This window comes from Nilaparvata lugens, chromosome 8, assembly GCF_014356525.2.
Source record: "Nilaparvata lugens isolate BPH chromosome 8, ASM1435652v1, whole genome shotgun sequence".
Taxonomy (NCBI): Eukaryota; Metazoa; Arthropoda; class Insecta; order Hemiptera; family Delphacidae; genus Nilaparvata; species Nilaparvata lugens.
The window spans coordinates 29905799-29918326 of NC_052511.1; positions in this window are offsets into that span (position 1 = coordinate 29905799).

The following is a 12528-nucleotide window of genomic DNA, read 5'->3' on the forward strand; positions in this document are numbered from 1 at the left end:
CTGGTGCTTGTGACGGCGTGAAGGTCGTTCTCTTCTCTGATGACACCACTTTGATGCAATTTTGTATTGGCCTTACGGCCTCGGTCCTGCTCCAGTATAGTAGGAAGAGGAAGGATAGACAGGAGGGATGGCAGACAGCGTTCTGCTGTGCCCTGGGGAGATGGAAGGATAGGGACGTCAGACAACGGTCCACTCTGCCCTGGGAAAATTGAAGGATAAGGACGGCAGACAATGGTCCACTGTGCCCTGGGGAGAAAGAAGGTTAGGGATGGCAGACGACGGTCCGCTGTGCCCTGGGGAGATGGAAGGATAGGGACGGCAGACAATGGTCCACTGTGCCCTGGGGAGATGGATGGATAGGGACGTCAGACAACAGTCCACTGTTCCCTGGGAAAATTGAAGGATAGGGACGGCAGACAATGGTCCACTGTGCCCTGGGGAAATGGGAGGATGGGGACGGCAGACAATGATCCGCTGTGCCCTGGGGAAATCGAAGGATAGGGACGGCAGACAATGGTCTGCTGTGCTCTGGGGAAATTGAAGGATAGGGACGGCAGACAACGGTCCACTGTGCCCTGGGGAAATGGAAGGATAGGGACAGCAGACAATGGTCCACTGTGCCCTGGGGTAATAGAATGATAGGGATGGCAGACAACGATCCGCTGTGCCCTGAGAGGATGGAAGATTAGGGATGGCAGACAACGGTCCGCTGTGCCCTGAGAGGATGGAAGATTAGGGATGGCAGACAACGGTCCCCTGTGCCCTGGGGAAATGGAAGGATAGGGACGGCAGACAACGGTCTGCTGTGCCCTGGGGAAATTGAAGGATAGGGACGGCAGACAATGGTCTGCTGTGCCCTGGGGAAATGGGAGGATAGGGACGGCAGACAATGATCCGCTGTGCCCTGGGGAAATCGAAGGATAGGGACGGCAGACAACGGTCTGCTGTGCCCTGGGGAAATTGAAGGATAGGGACGGCAGACAACGGTCCACTGTGCCCTGGGGGAATGGAAGGATAGGGACAGCAGACGATGGTCCGCTGTGCCCTGGGGAGATGGAAGGATAGGTACGTACAACAGCCAATGGGCCGCTGTACAAGGACAGGAGGTCAGGGATGTACAGCAGCCAACAGGCTGCTGTACAAGGACAGGAGGTCAGGGATGTACGGCAGCCAATGGGCCGCTGTACAGGAGAGGAAGGTTGGGAGCGGAATGCTGTGGTCTGGGGCTCATCTGGTGTTCAAATACTCCCCCAAAGTGGAGGGGATGGAGTTGCGCCGCGGCCAGAGGCGGTAGAAATCATCTCGATGCGCAGAAGATGGTGCACCATCGGTACCCTCCTTATCTCTGCGGTCGGCTAACTTTGCTAATAGCCGAGCGTCTTTCAATAATATTATTTATTATTTTCTCATCACAATTTTACTTTGTGACAAAAGTTTAAATCCAATTATTAATTATTTTCTTTAAGACTTTGTGATGCTGCATTAAAGCGAAAGTCATTCAAATATTTATCTAATCCCTTGGAGGAGATGACCTCGGCCACCAACAATCCAGGACTAACAGGAATTTCGGATTGCCACCAGCAACTTATAGAAATTCAGCAAGTGAGTGATAAATAGTCAAAATAAAATTAGGGCGCCCTCAGTGCTTCGAGTGAATGAAAATAAAAGCTAGCTCGTCGGAAAGGTTTTAAATATTAAGAAATTGATTCAAAAAACTTGTGCAAGTCTTAAGAGGGTATAAGAAATACTTTATTGAATAGGAATGAGTCAATTTATTTATCCAAAAGTACACCAATTAAAAGAATATTAAATTCTAAGCTTGTAATACTAACGTTCACCCAATCATTGATTTTATATTATAATTTGTAATAATATAATGTAGCTCTGGTTCACTGGATAAATTGATTTATCTAATTCCATCAGGTGCCGAATCTTACACCCTGAGAAATATATATATATATATATATATATATATATATATATATATATATTATTAAGAAATTTACTGGAAATTATAGAAATTAATATATTTATAATCATTGATTTGTCAATTTATCATTCTATGATTTATGAAATAATATATAAAGTGAGATTACATAAATCGACAAGCAACAGCAAGTCGATACCGAAGCTGCATGCAAATAAATGCATATAATCAATGAATTGAGAAGCACATGGTAAAGTTTCGTGCTATTGAGCTGAAGAATAGTGCACTGGTCTGTGATATTTATTCTTGTTTTTATTGTATATTTTGTTTCTTTATATATTTTCTATATTGATCTGACTTTAAAATTATTTGTTCAATATATGTATCAAATTTTTTACGGTGTACCATTCATTTTATTCCCCAATACCATAGAGTACAAATCTCATATATATATCTGTTAATCATCAGTATTAAATTATTGGGAGAGTTACCACCCAATTTTATCAGTAATAGAATAAACCGGTTTTCACAGTCATATACTGTGTTGTTGATTAAATCTCTGGAAATAATACTTTCCAGAAATTTCTATAGATTGTCCAAGAATGATGAAATGCAAAAGCTCCTGAGTGAGCCTATAAAGATTTTAGAAAAATTGTATCCTAGAAAACCACGACCCGATTTTGTATAATTTAATCCTCATGCTCTACCGATTGAAGCCAAGCAGAGGCAAATCGTTATTCATTAAAAAATAACGTCATAATGTCTAGGCCTATATTAACTAGACTATACTGTTCACCAATACTCAAGTTTATCAAATATTTGTTTAAAGGTCAATAAATATTGTAACTTAAACAGTTGATATACTTCGGGTGAATTTTCAAGTCGGCTTATAAAAAATATATCTGTAACCGGGCACATAAAACAGTTTATGAAACAAAAATGATTTTAAAATGTGCAATTTACACTTGGGACTCCTAGCACATAATTATTTAAGCGGGGTGCACACCGGAGAAACACATTTCGTGAACTTGTTTCATGCTATCCATTCCACTCGCGCATGCATACAAAAGAAACGTTCTCTGCTTAATCTTATCAGTCAATTGCAAGCAACTTCCGTTTCACGTTTCCTGAAACTTTTTTCACGAAACGCGTTTCTCCGGTGTGCATCTCACCTTAGAGTTTACTGAGACTCTGTGGTGCAAATGGCGCTATCGCATCACACCGGAGACACTAGGATCGCACACCGGATCGCACAATGAAGGGGTGGAAACCGGGATTAACAATTAGACGGGATACTTGTGACGAGGGGGGGGGGCGGCGTTTGCTGATCTCGCCCAGGGCGGCAAAGTCCCTAGGGCCTGTGCCGGGCACTCTCTTTAATTCAGGCCTTTTCCCAAGTTATAATAGTAAATTTAATACGCAATAGACTAGAGCCATTATTGAAAGTGAGTTAGCGAAATAAATTATTTTCTCTCTCTATTATGAATGGCCATGACTTCGAGTTTCCCATGATAGATATTTAAAAATTGTGGCTCCGAGTCGTCAAGGAATGTAGATTATGGAATTATCTCTAAAACTTAGCCTTCTTGTTGCGACATAAAGTGAGATAAGTTGGAAAACAGCAAGCATTGAAATTATAACAAACTACCAATTTTGCAGTTACTATTTGGTCCAAAGGCTCTAGAAGCCACGTGACGATTGGTCAAATTGATTCCTTTCGCCCAATAGGAGACCTGTTTTTAAATACAGTAGTGGGGATTCCCCAGTCGAGAGACCAGATTACGTTCCGGAGGACACTTTGCTAGGAGCACTACGAGAGTAAAGATGTAGTCACTATGTTTCGCCCTTTTTGGGCAGGTTTATAAGTCTATTTCAGTAGTTAATGTAGGAGCTAGTTTTATTTTTCATTAATGTTTATATTTACTAGTAGTGCCATGTCCTGAAAGGTTTAATTGTGTTTCTTCATCATGTATGAATAATTGTTTCTTCAAATAACCGCTAAGGTACGTAAAATAAGGTTAAAATATAATTTAGGGAATTTAATTGATTTAAACTTCCATAAGAGTATTGAATTAATTAAGCCTGTTATTTTTCAAGTTAATAATATTGATTGAGAATAATCCTTTTGATTTTATTAGTGATGGAAGATAATTATAAATTTTTTTTCTACAGAAGTATAGAAAGTTTTCAGTTACGTTACATTTGAGTTATTGTTTCTGGAGATATATTATCGTAGAGTATTGCTGAAAGTCAGGAAGATAGCCTTTAAATTGGAATGAAACTTTTAAGATTATGTTCATATTGAGTTTATGACATTTTTTAATTTATATTTTTCAGACTCTGTTTTCTTATGTCATTAAGGCTTTCGAATGATTTAGTAAATTTTTTATGATAGAAATCTTAATAGACGAAGAAGAAATTTTTTCTTTTCCAGGAAATTAATATTAATGAATGTTCAAATTTTAATACTATTTAAATTACTTTCTATGTGTCTACTAATTTTATTTAATTAAAGGTAAAAACTATCCACAAGATGAATCTTATAAGGCAAACATTATCTTTCCTTAAAGTGAAATTTTCAATATTTTTTTCTTTTATTGTGTTATAAAGTGTCTTGTTTTATAGGTGATAAATTCATAATTTCAGTTGATACTAGTTTTTGGACTTGTATTTGTAGGTAAATCAAATCATAAACTCTGGAATGTTCATTTTTAATTAAGGTTCTGAGCAGTTTTGGGCGAATGCCCGTTATTTACACTTGGATTGCGTCCTATAGTTCATAAAAAATAAATAAAATAAATGTTGGCTGGCGCACAAGTTTCCAACAATACTAGCCGAGCTACTATATGAAAAATTATATTTGATTTCGCAAACCAAACGAAAAATATCATATAAGTTAGCATCATTTCAATTTGAATTATTTGTGAAGAAAGATCCATTAATTCTGATACAAAGAATCAGTAGTTTAAAGATAAAAATCTATATAAAATGAGGATTCAAATAGAATGAGAGAATTTAATTAATTGTAATCAATAGATAACTCCTGTTTTAGCTTTTGATGAATTGTAGGAAGAGTTAGAAATTAATGCTGTAATACATTTATTTACAGCGGTTCATGTGTGTCCCCAAACCAACTTCTTGTTCTACCACCCCTTTGGTTCCACAACTTTATGTAACACCGCTTCAAGACACCCGTTCAGACGACAGGTCTAGGGATGTAAGAGGACGTCGCCGTCAAGCCAAATTCAACCGGTAAAAGCTCACCGCCAAAAACAAGGTACTGTAACCCCGACGATAAAGCAACGTACAGACCAACGAAAGTGCAGTGTAGTGAAACAAAGGTTCATTCGAGAATGTCAATCAAAAGTGGGGATTCAAAATTATTATGAAATGGGTTATATGGGTTACTATCGACGAAACTTGGGTTCAACGGGCTTTTCTTTCTTGAGTAATTCCATGTTGAAATAAACTTGTTATTTGATGACTGATATTGTTTGGTCTTGTGACGTATTGCTATCTAATCGGGGATAGTAATGCGCCCCCGAATCAGATGAAGAATGTCAACAAGGTAACATGAAATTGTTGTTTCTGTTGTTCGATTTTAGTTGCCAATGTTTATTGAGGCTGTTTGTATTTTTCAATTATTTTAAATTGTGGTGTTATTCTATAGAATAAACCTATTAAATCAGGCATGGCAAGATTAATTGAAGTTTTCTTGACTCTAGCCCGTTCACCTGCATGAATTAGGTATAGACTCAGGTATTTTCTAGATGTGCTGGCCTATTTCTAAATTCTAAATTTTATTCAAAATTATCTTCTTTGGCACACAACTGCGCCACTCTGCTGTCTAGAGATATTCAAATCTCTGGAATTCAAATTTTCTAAAAAATTAAATTTTTCATAACTTACTCTAATAATACTAGATCAATTTTTCTGAGTCTATACTTGATAATTCATTCTGTGAACGTGTTAACTGTCAATATTTTAGGTTTGGAGTTGAATGAATAATTTATAGTTGCTACTCCAATTTTTCTGAAGTTTAAATAATTGTAGATGAAATAGGGAAGTTATTAAGTTCAGTAAATCCATTAAAAATGATAATTCTTTGAAGTGCTTAAAGATAAAGTCAGGAAACTTAAGTTGAAAGTATTCTGAAACTTCTTATTGAAATTGATAATTGAGAAATTAACGGTTTAACGTTAGAATAAAAATGAGTAGAAGAAACTAGCATAGGTGAAAAACAACTGATTCTAAGTGCTGAATAAATTTTTGCATTCTGTAATTCTTGAATGATGATAGAAATTATTGTAATGTCAACGTATGTATTCTGGTCTCACGTCTGGTAGTTGAATATCATTATAGTAGTAGTGAAAGTGAATATTGAGATTTTAAAGGTTAACCCAAGTAAATTAGGAAAATTCGGAAATTGTTATGGGAGAATGTTTGTGGAAAATAGGACTTTTTTGATAAGTTTAGGTAGATCGAAGGTAATCAGAGAATAAATAGGAAACTGTTTTATTAGTTATTGTTGATATGTAGTTTTGAAAAGTTGATGAGTAGTTTTTGCCTTGAGATGTTTGAACTAAATAATTAGATATTGCAGATTAAAGTTGAAACGATGATCAAATCCTTGGGAATTTGTATAAGAATAAGTTGATTGAGTTGAGGTTTTTAAGTCCCTTTATCAGTAATGTTTATTCTCGAAAAGGTGAATCAGTTTTATTATTGGAAATATTTTTTTTTTAATGTGTGATTTTTGCGGTAGGCATGCGTAGTGATAGTGTAAAGATCCGTTGTGTTGGTGACGTTTCCTGTAGACTGTGGGGAAGTTTGTTTTGTTTGTTTAGTTGTTTGTCAAGATTTAGAGGAGGACACGGGGATGTCCTGCCTGTGTGTGTTGTTGTTGAATTTAGGTAATCGGCGCGAGTGTAGGTCCGTGTCCAGAGAGAACGGATCACTGCCCGAAAGTTGTCCATGTAACAAATCAAGGAATCTAGCTGTGACTAACCTTGCAAATTTGTACGGTGGAATTGTATAATTTTAGCGAAAGGCACCGAAGATGGTGTGAGCTAAGATTTAATTGTATCTAGTAAACGGTCTGGTTCATTCGAGAGTTATGGGGCTCGTCAGTAGAATAACGTAAACCGAAATCTAGAATATTTAGTGAGTCTTCGTAGTGATTGTAAGGGAAGCAATCAGACTAAGGCAGTTTAGGGAAGCCCAGTCAAAAGGTTCGTTAATGTTTGGTAGGAAAGTCAGCCGCAAAGACACAAGTAATAATTGGTAAACAAAGGGGGTATTATTGAGTTTAAAGTTGCTTATAAATTTGGTATGGTAACGAAAATTGAAAGTTTCAGACAATGAATATTTAAAGTGATTAGTTAAGGTATACAAATAAAATAACAGAGAAACTTTTTCGAGTACCTAGGTAATGTTACAATGGTTATCAGTGAAAGTAGAAATAAATATTGGAACAGTACTGAACGGGTTAAATTAAAATAAAATTAACAGTGAAATTCTTCTAGTTGAATTTGAAATGAAAAGGAAAAATCTCTTGAGTTGAGCATGAGTTTAAATTATTCTGTAGTTGAGAGTTGAAAGGTTGATTAAAAATTTAAATGGGGATATAAGGTAGAAATATGTAGGAAAATTCGTGTCAAAAAGGAAATAGAATTTTTGTTGGGAAAATTAAATTGAGGTAATTAACAGTAGTAGGACCCTTTAGAGATAAGTAGTCAAAAAGAATTAATAAATAAAAAAAAAATAGGAAAATCTTTAATGAAATGATCAATTTTTTTTAATGATGAATAGTAAAATGGCAATCAAGTTTTCCATGTGAATAAGTTGGGATATTTTGAGATCTAGTAGAGTAATTGAAACTAGTTGGATATGAAGTTTATAGTTGAGGAATAATTATGTGAGGCTCCAGTAAGGTTGAAAATGTCAGTGAACTTGAGAATCAGTAATAGTGTAATAGTAGTCTATTAATGTGTTAATGTATTGGTAAATTTCATAATGTTGATAATCCGAAGTCAAGCATTAAGCCGCGTTTACACCGGAGTTGGCAATAAAAAATTGCCGATTTCGATTGCAGACGCTAGTTGCCAATGGAAGTCTGCAACTTGTACTTGCAACCTGGGCACATAGTTTGTTTTTAGGTCTGCAACCTGCAACTGCAACTAAACTTTACAGTATGTAGAAAATCAGACAGTATGTAGAATGTCGAGTGCTGAAAAGGTTGTTCTTGCTGCGGCAGCATGTGCTATTTTATCAAAATGTAGAAAACCGAGAAGATACTGGGTTCGACCTTCATTGCAGGCAAGAGCAAAGTATAGCGGCAGCGATCTTTTAAATGATTTAAATCGAGATGATACAGATCCTTTGACGGGAGAATTGAGATGCGATGGCAGTGTCAAAAACTTTTTAAGAATGTCAAGTGACGATTTTGAAAGTTTAATTGTTGGTATTGGACACATAATTAGTAAACAGGATACTAACTACAGGAAAGCAATTCCAGTGCGAGAAAGATTGGCTATTACATTGCGCTTTTTGGTGAGTGTCGACTCTTATACTAGTATCAGTTATTTGTTTAAAGTTTCCAAAAGTGCGATATCTATTTTAGTGCCAGAGATTTGTGAGGCTGTTATAGGTTTCCTGAAGGATAACATACAGGTGAGCAAAGAAAGAAAATTACTAAATATTGTTATTTTTAGATTCCTTTTATTTGTTCACGTTGTGCACTGAGTTGAATAAATCTAGACAAAAGTTAATTGTTAATAAATCTAGACAAAAAAAGTTGCAACCTGGTAGTGACTTGTTAATAAAATATGAACACAAAGTTAAGTTAATGTTCCAAAGTAACACAATTCATAAAATTAGAAATAATGTATACATAAAAAAAACTCCAAATCAAACAAAGAAACTCTATAGCTTAAGAAATATATAGCTTAGCTTGAGTAATGTATAGCTTAGCTTACATTATAGCTTACATTGCACTAGCACAAACAACAACCAAACAACAAAACACAACAAGTCACGACGACTAGCCTGCTTGAACTGAGGAACTGACGCAGCGCGACCACGTGGAGCCAACAGGCGGGAGGGGTAGCGGGGTAGTTGCAGACTCAAGTTGCAACTCAAGTTAGCGCTGCAACTCGCATTGCCAACCGGGGTTGGCAACCGCCTTTGATCTTTACCGACTCCGGTCGGAAAACCAAATTTCGATTGCCAACTCGCAAAATCGGTCTTCAACTACGGTTGGCAATGCGAGTTGCAGTTGTTTTAATGCGTGCAACTCAAAATTGCCGATAAATGTCGGCAATCATTGGTTGCCAACTCCGGTGTAAACGTGGCTTTCCATTTTTCTATTGTTAAATCACCTTTTCATCCTCATTTGCTTACATTCAGAACTCTTTATCTAATTCTAAACATTTTAAATCGTTAATCAATTCGTTATATTACTTGCACATATTTGTGTATCATTTGCATGATGCTTGATTGGGAATGTTTGTTGAGTTTAGGGGTGGGCTGTAATTGATTATTAGTTGCTATGGCTTCTAGGGAATTGAGCGTTTATTATCAAAATGTGAGAGGTTTAAGGACCAAAAAAACTCATGTGTTATTACAATCTTTACTTGATTCTGAGTATGACTTGATCTTATTGACTGACACATGGCTGAATTCTGGTTTTTCTGATAATGAGGTCTTAAGAAAGATATGTCGTCTATCGCCAGGATCGCCCCGGAAGTGACTCATGTCGGGGAGGGGGAGTTCTGATAGCAGTTCGTAAGCAAATCCGTTCTGAAGAGTGTGTCAACATCAACTCATCTTTCGATTGTCGGAGTTTTGAGAGCTTGATGATTAAAATATTTGATAGGGATGGTCCTATATATGTTAATGTTTATTACTTCCTAAACTCTGCCAATTCTGAGAGCTATGGAAAGTACTTTGACTGTATTGAAGGATATGTCCACTTGATTGGAGATCGACTGCTTATTGCTGGTGACTTTAATTTGCCTGAAGTAACAGATTGTAATTATGATCTTCACAATAGTTCGGTAGCAACTAAGAGGTTAGGACATTTTCTTTGTCTTGAAGTCAATCAATGGAATAAAAAACTCTAACCTACGCACTCTGGATTTGGTTCTCTGTGGTTTACCTGTTATAAACGTTGAACATGACTCTAATGCACTGGTACCAGAGGATATTGAGCACCATCCAGCCCTGAATATAAGTTTGATGACTGGGATTTCTGTAAAACGGCGATCGCCCATTAATGCTCCTCCTGTCTATGATTTCCATAGAGCGGATTATTTCGCACTGTTTAATTTGCTCAGAGATTATGACTGGAATGATTTGTACAGAATTGAAGATGTTGATGCGGCCGTTGACTGGTTCTACAGTGTCATTTATGAGTGTTTTAATGTCACGATCCCCCTTAAAAGCATCTCAAGTGGGAGGTCTAAGTATCCGCCTTGGTTCACTCGCCAAATAATTGACTTGGTTAAGAGGAAGAATAAATGTGCACGTAAACAGCGATCTTCAGTTCGTTACAAAGATGAATTTGTGAGACTGAGAAGAGAACTGAAGTCTTTGATTGCAGTTGCCTATCGGAATTATTTGCTGAAAGTTGAGTCTGACCTCGGTTCCAATTCCAAGAATTTTTGGAAGTTTGTTAATGAGAAGCGCAAGTCCGATGGATTTTGTGAGATAATGACTCTGCATGGCAAAAATTTCGTTGGAGATGAAATTCCTTCAGGGTTCGCCAATTATTTCGGATCTGTTTTCTCACCAGTCACCGCTTGCTTTGAGGAGGGTGATGGGATTGAGTTTTTGCATGATACAGCCAATAGTACTCTGGAAGTTGCATCATTATCGGAGAAAAGTATTCAATCTGCAATCAAAAGATTAAAGCCTAGAGTAGCTCCTGGGCCTGATTGTATTCCTTCCTTCATTGTTAAGGGTTGTGGTGAGCTATTAATAAGACAGTTGAAATATTTATTTGACCTGTCACTGAGAAATGGAGTTTTTCCAAGTAGATGGAAGGTCTCAAAGATAATACTAATCTCCAAATCTGGTAAGAGAGATGACATCATGAACTATAGACCAATCAGTATATTGTCTGTCTTTGCTAAGGTTTATGAGAGGGCTCTTTATGATGAGATTCTATGGTATTCCTGACCAATACTGTCTGAAAATCAGCATGGTTTTCTTCCTGAAAGATCGGTTGTAACAAATTTATTGGAGTTTACAGTATCAGCCTCCAATGTACTTGATGCCGGTGGAGAAATGGTTGTGATCTATACTGATTTTAGTAAAGCCTTTGACCGTGTTAATCATTGTATATTGTTGAAGAGGCTGTCACAGCTGGGCTTTAGTAGTGCTTTGATTGATTTATTCAGAAGTTACCCGTATCAAATAAAAAATTTTGTAACTGTACAAGGAAGGGTTTCTCATGCTTATTTCAGTACGTCTGGTGTCCCCCAGGGTAGCAATCTGGGGCCCCTTTTGTTCTTGCTATTAATAAATGAGTTACCACTTCAGATACCCAACTCCAAGTGCTTGTTATTAGCTGACGATATGAAGATCTACAAAGAGGTGAGAGGATTGGATGATTACTATTCCTTGCAGGCTGATGTTGACAGAGTTGCATTGTGGTGCCATGTGAATAAGCTTGATACCAATGTAAAAAAATGTAAATGTATGACTTTCTCCAGAAAGGTTAATCCAGCTCGTTATCCCTACTCAATCAATGGTGTGTGCTTGGAGAGGGTAACAATGTGTAAGGATCTTCGTATTGTATTCAGTTGTACATTGTCCTTTTCAGCACATGTTGATCACATCATTGGCAGAGCGAATAGGCTATTGGGTTTTGTTCTGAGAAACTCTACTGGCTTCAATAAGGTTGAGACTGTTGTAACTCTGTATCAGTCGCTAGTCAGAAGTGTCCTTGAGTACGGATCTATTGTCTGGAGTCCCTCTACTCATCAGGATACATTAAGAGTCCAACAAGTACAGAATAAGCTTCTTCGCTTCCCATTTTATATGCAATTTAGAAGAGCCTGTCCCTTGGGTTTTCCTTCTGGACGTTTGAGATCCCTTTCCAATATGGACTCTTTGAGGGCTAGACGTGACAGGTTTTCATTGATGTTTGTGGTGTCACTTTTGAAAAATTACTTTAATTCACCCTCAATGTCAGAAGAGTTGAGACCTTTCATTTACCAAGATCAAGGACCCTTCATAACTTCTGCTCTCCACTTAATAGAGTTCTGAGGCTATTCAATAGCGTTTGTGAAGGTGTTTATGTACATGGTCCTGTTAGTGAGGTTAGAAGGCGCATTATTGAGGCTATTCCTCAATGAATTTGAATTCAGTTTCAGAATTGATTCAATTAATATGCTGACCGTGATTCTTATTAGTTTTATAGAGTTGATCAAACCTACAGTTTAAATCCCTTAACTTTTATACTTGAATATTTGTTATTGTTAAAACTTTTTCTTTTTTCTTCTCTGCTTTCATCAATTTTCTTCCCACAGTGGCACATGTTTCCCCTTAACCTGTTTCTATGCTCAATTGTAATATTTTTATAACTTATTATCTTC